Raw genomic sequence first — 9,119 nt, 5'->3', positions numbered from 1 at the left:
TTCATTGGCTATCAGCAGAGCCATAGTTTATTTCTTTCCATCACCGTAATGGATAGTTATGATCGGAAATATGTGAGTATGCAATTACATCTATTCTTGGACACATTGTTTCTGTGTTGTCTGATTAAATCTTGGCTCAAGCTATTTCTGGTGATGCAAAAAGGTAGTTCACTGGCATTACATGCTATTTAAAGTAGTTCAAGTCAATAAAAAGTAAAAAAATTCACCAGAAATAGCTTGAGCCAAGATTCAATCAGACAGCACAGAAACGATGTGTCCGAGAATAGATGTAGATGTAATTGCATACTCACATATTTCCGATCATAACTATCCATTACGGTGATGGAAAGAAATAAACTATGGCTCTGCTGATAGCCAATGAACAGCTCTATCAGATGGTGGTGGTAGGAAGCGGCTAAATTATTTGGGGTAGGAAGCATTGGTTATTATCCGAGACAAATTAGAATACTAATTTTCTCGTGGAAACTTTAATCCGCTCTAGTTAGCTAGCCATAAAAGCTTTTTAGCTCAAACTTGGAGGTTCAGATAGGCTGTGTATAAAGTATGTCCACAATAATTTTTGTACGATTTGATATAACCGTGTACGAGAACCAGCTGATAACTCGTGTCCGAGAATAGAGGTGGTGACATGCTCGCACATTTCCGATCACAGCTTCCTGCAAATGAGATAGAAAGAAATAAACTATGGCTCTGCTGATAGCTAATGAATAGCCCTAACAGATGGTGTTGGTGGTAAATCTTTAAAGTATTTGATGTAGGATTACTGACCGGTGTCCGACAATACTTGAATTTTGTCCGAGAATCTATGATTTTGAGCAACGACTTTGATGTGGTCTAGCACAACAATCAAACTAGACTTTTGGCTCAAAATTGGAGGTATAGTTGGGCTATATGCAAGGTATTTCCACACCAATTTTCGTAGGATTCTGTCCAGCAGTTTACAAGAACGAGTGTCCGAGTATACATGGTGTTCGAGAATAGATAATTTACTCTATACCTATAGATGGTGATTTGAAACATCGGCAGCCTGAATTTTTAAGCCGCAATACTAACTAAGGAACATATCTGTTCCAAGCATATTTGTTGCCATAGGCGCTACCACCGAGGCCCGAGGGTACCACTTTTCATCAGATCACTGATATCTGGTTGCCTTGGGATGTAGAATTGCACTGTTTTGCTGTCAGACTTTAAATTCCCTCTTCTTATAGAAGTTACTTTACTATAGGAAACATTGAAAACTACAGTGCTGATTTTGAAGACATTTCAATAAATTCCCACAGCTGGTCATAAAGTAAAGATCCAGGTTGTTAACCAAGGAACAAAGCAACGGAATAAGTAATGCTAATAATTTATATGCCACGGTCATCAAGATGCTTGTGTATGCATGCACGTCTACAAAATTTAGAATATGCATGGACTCTCTGTCTGTTGCAAACATGCCATTTGAGCTCAAACATGATAGTTAGCTACATGCTATATAACATAACATATGTAATTCCTGGTCAGGTTACTGACAGTTAGCCAGTGATATCTGTCACCATCACGCAGTATTAAATTTTTGTATATAATTATTACTGACTGCTGAGTATGTATAGCTCATTGTGAGTCCATTAAAAACATCTTGGCTGATTGCACAGAGTGAACTGGCTGGCAATGATAATACTGCAATTTGTCCATGCTCCTGTAGTGATCACTGCATGCTTTATCAGAAACCCTGAGTATAGTGACTTGTGTAATAATGCACATACACTATTATTATTAATTGTGTTTTATGTACGTAGCTATAGCATGCTAGACTATTAAAAAACTGCTGTAATATTACACAGTAAGCTGTAACATTTTCATGTGATATTGGTTTGTATAATTATACACAGAGGACTAGAAATCTGACCATATGGCATTGCATACTGCTATCAAAATGGAACAAAATAACTTTCTGGTAGAGCTCAAGAAGGTTCACAATGTGTGTGTGTGACACCAGATGGAAAGGACATGAGTGCAAATACTTGACTTGTTAAAATTAATATTACCTAAGTCTGATTCATGTACATGTACAATACCACAGTGTACATATAGCAGTCCAGTTTCCACATGAAACTTATAGACCAAGGTGTTATAATCACTCAAAAAGTTCTAATCACACAATAGTTACAAAAAACACACAGGAACATCCCTACTTCGAAAAAGACACAACAGCATGAAACTACAGCAATTCTTACAAAACTGAAACTAAGTTGTATTACATCAAGGTGCATGTGATTTGGTGTAATTACAATTAACAATGTGTGTGCATTATTACAAGTCAATGTGTGTGCTACATCTACTCCTTCTTTGATTGATGGAGCAATTATAATTAAATAGTAAATCATTTTGATACCTTTTATAGATTTGGTACAATTATGTCTTGGGTTACGTCGTGGCAGAAAGGAGGGAACAGTCTCTGCTATTGGGTCATGATGTCATCTTAAAATAATGGTCTTGATGTCTCCTCCATATCATGTCCACGGCCATCTAACAAGCAAACTTTAAATGACAATGAGCCACTCATGATTGGGTGTAATTACAATTGCAAGTATTATTATAAAAAGGCCATAGCTATTATTTTTGACTGGCCTACCGTACGCTAGGATATTTTGACGTCAAAAAATTTGATAAATTTGACGAATTGGTTTAATTCGACAAATTTAAATTAGTCAAATGTTTATAAGCGCCCTTAAAAGTACAAGTTTTGCCTACAATTTCTTCATTTTCGTCAACATTTTATTCGTCAAATCTGCTGAAGTCTGAATTCGTCAAATTTTTTTGACGTCAAAATTTCCTTGCGTACGGTACCTCCTATTCTCATTAATGCATTCCAAGCATTCTCAGAAATCATTTGATTTCTTTGATGAAACTGTGTGATCTCCTCTCCTTTAATATAGCGACACTTCACATGATCGATAGTGGGTTTTAGTTTTTGTAAAGTGAGCCAAGGCATAGATCATGGACTTGGGAAAAAGATAATTCATTGTTTTACTGAGTGAAGAAGGTCACAGGTTAGTTTATATTAAACATGTTACATTCAATAGTCACGTGGGGATGTCCCACAGACACTGGGCGTAGCGCTTAATTGATTTGGCCATTAGTGTTAATAGTATTCACTGCTTTAGTTTATTCATGGCTTCGCTTCGCTATCATTGGCTACCATCTGCCTGCCCTACTTCCTGTGCCTGTGGTCACTCTTTTACCATAGAACATGCTCTGTCTTGCCCAAAGGGTGGGTTTCCTTCTCTGAGACATAATGAAGTGCGTGATCTAACTGCCAATTTACTTTCCGAAGTCTGTAACAATGTTGTCACTGAACCCCACCTTCAGCCTCTTTCTGGTGAGACCCTTCAATACAAAACAGCTAATCGTGATGATAACACAAGGCTTGACATTGCAGCTAATGGTTTTTGGGGAGGACGATTTGAGAGGTCATACTTTGATGTCAGAATTTTTAACCCTAGTGCACCCTCAAATCAACCCCTACACTCTGCATACCGACGTCATGACAAGGAAAAGAGACGTGAATACCAACAACGGGTTCATGAAGTAGAGAATGCCTCATTTACTCCCTTAATTTTTACTACTACTGGTGGAATGGGTGATGCTGCTACTCAGTTTTATAAGAGATTGGCCAACCTTTTGAGTGCAAAGCACAGTCTTTCCTATGGAATAGTGATGGGATGGCTGAGATGTAAATTGAGCTTCTCTTTGTTGAGGTCTGCAATTATGTGCATCCACGGTGCCAGGTCCAGTGAGGCACCGATTGCTGTGCAGGTCGCTGAGGCCCATATATAAGATATTAATTTGTGTTTGTTTATTATGTACTGTTTTATCTTATGTCATTAATTTGTAAAAAAAAAAAAAAAAGTTTATTCATGGCTAGTAAAGTAAGTACTTTAGTGTAGTTGAATCGTCTTTACATTGCCGTTTTGACACCTGGCGCGATGTCACACACGCGTAGTGACTGGGCGTGGTGCTTAATTGGTTAGGCCATTATAGCGCTGTAAACATATTCACTGCTTTAGTTTATTCATGGCTAGTATAGTAAGTACTTTATAGTGCACTTAAGCTTCATTATGAGCTGTTCAGCTCGTATTTGGGCCAGCGTTGAAACCGGGTCGGGTCATCCGGGTCACATTTTCTCCGGGTCTGACCCGGTTTACAATTTATCCGGGTCTGACCCGGATTGGACGACGTGGAACTTATAAACCCTATCGCGTAGCTTCTTTCGTGAGCCACACCCACTTATCGCATTACCAACATATGCTCAGCCACGCCTATTTGTTAGTAAGTGCAGTATGTAGCACGAAACTGAGGGTATCTATGGTGAGGGGTAGCTATTGTCAGTAGATAAAGACCTTTTTTTTTTTTTGGTCTTCAACCTACAGCTAGGCTGCAGTTGCAATATTTACTCAACACGAATCGAACGCTCAAAATGTAGACTCGTTCGCTCGCCCGAGACTAGCCGAAACACGTCTCGGCTTTAATTAATCCGGGTCACATCCGGGTCAGTGGGTCATCCGGGTCAGCAGTAGAGACCCGGTTTCAACGTTGATTTGGGCTTCCTGTGTTTAATTGCGTACCCTCAATCGAAGCGATCTGCATGCTCGTGACGATACACTTACGTTCGGCCTCTCAGTCGTTGCTCTTACGACGTTACCCACAATCGAAAGTCATATAAATACACTCGCAAAGCATTCTTGCAGTTTCCATGTACACTTGCAGGTGATTAACCCAAGTGGAATATATTAGTTGTAACATGGGCACTTGTGATTTGCCTGAAATATACACACGAGCACGAGGGCTGAAATATGTGCCCTCGTGCTCGTGTGTATATTTCAGGCAAATCACTCGTGCCCATGTTACAACTACTACATAATATATATGTGTGATATAATACATACCCTGTATAGCATACTTGATTATTTCACTTGTTAATTAATTAATTTATTCAATATATAAATGTTTTTTAATGTAGACAAAGGCTTGCATTAATGTAAAGGATTATCACTCAGAAACCTCAGTGCTGCCAGGTCTCCAACTATCTAGAGACTTACAGATAGTTAACATTGAACACATTTACAATGGGACTTAAGCCTTCATCAAGATAGACTATTCAATGACGTTATGTTTTTTCATCATATTTTCTGACCATATGATGATTATAATCCAAACTTTGGACACCTTGAACAACTACTAACTGCTATAGTACAATGGGTATAACACATTCAATTGTATGTTCACTACCACTTTTCTATATCTACCTCTGAGCTTGAACATATACCCAGAAAACAGTAAGCAATTCAGGATATTTCATTATTTAGTTTTAAAGGACCTCCTGCAGCTGTATTTGATACTTTTGAATATCACACTTATGTGTAAAGAACACAAACAACATTCTTTTTAAGTGCACATTCTATAAGACTATGAATAATGTTTTTGTGTACTATTGTATTTTTAAAAAGCTTAGCTGGTTGATATGGCTCATTAAACTTCAGTTCAACAGTATGGACACAGTAAGATGGATGTGGTCCCTGGGACTTTTGATATTTGTGACCGGGCCTGCGATAATAGGGCACGTGGGCACATGATTTTTGCCTACTTTTTCACATTTGCATCACTCATACCTTTTTATACCATTATACTATGACATTGCAATTTTTAGCTCTTGGTAGGCATTTAATTGGCATCATGATGCAAATTACAGAATGGAAATATACTATTTGAGAACTGAGATATGACTTGTAGAGTGATGGGGTGTAGTTTGTGCCCACATGCCCTGTTTTTGCAGGCCTGGTCACATTTAAGGTTCTGCTATTTTAAATACAGTATGCATACCTACCCATTACTTATCAGTGACAAAATGGGCACTTAATACATACTGTAGGTTGCTGAACAATCTACATATGTACAATCATCTTCTAGATCTGATGTCACATCAATAATGAGTGCTTGTGTTCTACCAGAGTACACCTCCTACATATTACTAACACCCAGTATATGGATACTACCGTAGCTGTGACTGGACAGCCATTACAAACAGCATGATGCATTTGGGACAAGCACAGTTCTTTATGACCTAATTAGTATATATAAAGTATGTACAGAAAAGCTATTATAATTATAGTTCCACTTACTGTAGGTAGATATTGAAGTAGAGGAAGCTACAGCCTACATTCTCCCCACAGCCCTCTCCAACTTAACTCGGTAACTATTGGTACTGTACAAAAGAATTTCATAAACAACTGAGATTCTATTACTATATTATTTATACTGTACAGAAACCCCGTGCAGAATATAGTACAATTATATTATAATTATTTAATTTATACATTGCTTAAATGAGTTAATGGAGTGTGGCTGTAGAAATCATTCATTATGACCCTGTGTTTGGTTTGCTATTACAGTTTTGTGTGCTTGAAGTTTGAGTCAGTTATCAATTAAAATTACAGCCACTGATGTTACAACTTTTTAAACTATATACATACGTACAGTTACATGAATTCGAATATCTCATTGTACAGGTTGTATAACCAAGTGTACGTTTAATTAACCCTATATATAGCAAGTCTAGAGAATTTTTTTGGCTCCTGGGTCAGCCCCAGTACATGCATGCATGCACTCTGTGCATACACCCTTAGAATATACAGGTATACTTTGTATGTATTTTCATCACTCTCACCATCAGTTTATAGTCTTAAGGTTTTAGTATGTGTTACATAGAGTTTACCCATATTATTAAATAATTTAAAAGCCGTGGAATTGTCATACTATTATAAGCTATGTTACTCTATAAACCAAACTGAAATGAACATAGAAAGGCATGTCAATTAACTGAATGGCTTTGGTGTATACGTACAGTATATACATTGTCTAGGGTATCAATTCAATATACATAGTTGCTGTAATTTCTACTTTAAATTATTATCTTCCTCATGGTCATACCATCTCTATACACAAACATATAATTACGTCTAGACCTCAGTATGTTGTTTGTAGTTGGTTATGATGTGTTCATAAAGTATAATTATTAAAATTATTTGCAGGGCTCTGCCTACAGTGTGTGGCTAGTGCATGTAGTTACGTTATACTTAGTAAAGCAGGCCTTACACTTTGATCAGAACAATGTGTATATGTGACCCGGTCTGCGAAAAGGGCTCTTATAGCCTTTCCAATTGCATATATATGGTAACCCATAACTTGACTGGTGAATATGGTACAAGCCTACAATTTGGTCACTCAACAACCCTAACCTGGCAGTAGCTGTGGGTGTAATTACATGGTGATAGCTTTAGTAGATTAGGAGTTATGATTAGCCAAACATGGATAATTGGAAAGGCTATAAGAGCCCTTTTCGCAGACCGGGTCACATATTATGTAGCAAACCCTTCCGAAATGGAAACAAGACTGTTTAAACAAACCTAGGTATGTACTTTCATAATTTTGATATTAACCTTTCAAGATGGTTAAAAAATTTACCTGCTGATAAATGTACACAGATAAAGCATAACAACATCAGTTACATCACTTTCAAGTTTTGATATAACTGTAAACGAATGGATATAAGTACACCACATTGCACCACATTGCTTTTAGTATAGATGCGCAATAGGCATAATAGACTCCTATCAGAAACAAGCATAATTGAATTATACAGTACTGTGCACAAATTTCTAATTGCTATAGTTAAATTTTACATTCAATATTAATTTTGTATTCAACATATTTTTGAAATTTGAATAAAAAGCCTTTCTTGCTGTGTGCAGGTTATAAGTCAAAACTCACAGTCAACTTGATCACCTACATACAAGCTAACAAAAGTACTGTAAGAACTTTTCATGTAAATGAAGTTTCATTAATGTTGATAGGCATGTACAACTAAATACTTATGAGCTAACTGTTTACTAAAAACCAATATATACGATGTGGTATCTAAACAGAAACTTTTTCATAATTTTTGTATATAAATGTTAATGTGCCTAACACCAATATGCAACATATACTTTTCAAGTTTTGATACTAACTTTTAAGGTTTTGATATCATTATTATTGCATCTATCCATACATACATATTTAGACCAGAACAACTCAAATGAGCTAGTTCATTCACCAAAACTTTTACCTTCATAGAATGACCTAACAGGTAAACTATATGTTTTACGTAGTTTCCACATGCATGGTCTTTGATTGATTCTCTATGGCATGGAAACGTAAAATAATACTATTGTCCATTCAATATAACAGCTGCAATAGTTTGTGAAAGTTATCACTGTGATATCTTCATATGCATTGTAAACAGTTACATACTGTGATACATCTCAGTTAAGTAGCTATGATATTTTTAACACAAATGCATATACAGCTATTCTCACTGTGAATGTGGAAACTATCAGTATTTAAATAAAGTATTTTCACAATTAATTTCTGATACTAATATTTTAAAATTTGCCTACCCATGTAAACTAAGGTGCAGAGTTAGCACATTGGCATCACTTTCAAGTTTTAATACTATATACACTGTATACACAATTCCGGTTTCAATGTATACACAGTACACACCACATTATGTTTAGTGGTAGGTGGTAGGTGTGCAACAGAAACAATATTAGTATATGCATCTATCACTATCCACAATTCAAGAACCTACAAAAATGCATAATTATACATATTTTCATAATGGATCTTAAATTCACCACTACAGTAGCTATATAGTCACTATTGCTATGCACAACATTTTCGAATTTCATAACTGCAATGTGCTGAAAAATACGTGATTACAACTGTGAACCCAGTATTCCAGATAACAACAATCAAGGAAATGTTGCATTTTCACTACTACTCTTGATTGCCCCTGTTGTTGTCATATAATTATACTGACAATTGTTAACCTGCTGGTATTTTAATATATGCATGGGTAAGCAAATGGAGTAGTCAAATACACCATAGGGTTCATAACTAATCCATCTATACATCGATACAAAATACTAACCGTATAATTATGTACATGTGCATTTCCTATAGACATCAAAAAGCAGAAAACAGTCAACTACCTTTACATACAAATGTGACAC

Source organism: Dysidea avara, chromosome 1 (genome assembly GCF_963678975.1).
Source record: "Dysidea avara chromosome 1, odDysAvar1.4, whole genome shotgun sequence".
In the NCBI taxonomy this organism is placed as follows: domain Eukaryota; kingdom Metazoa; phylum Porifera; class Demospongiae; order Dictyoceratida; family Dysideidae; genus Dysidea; species Dysidea avara.
Note: the sequence above shows the minus strand (reverse complement) of the source record.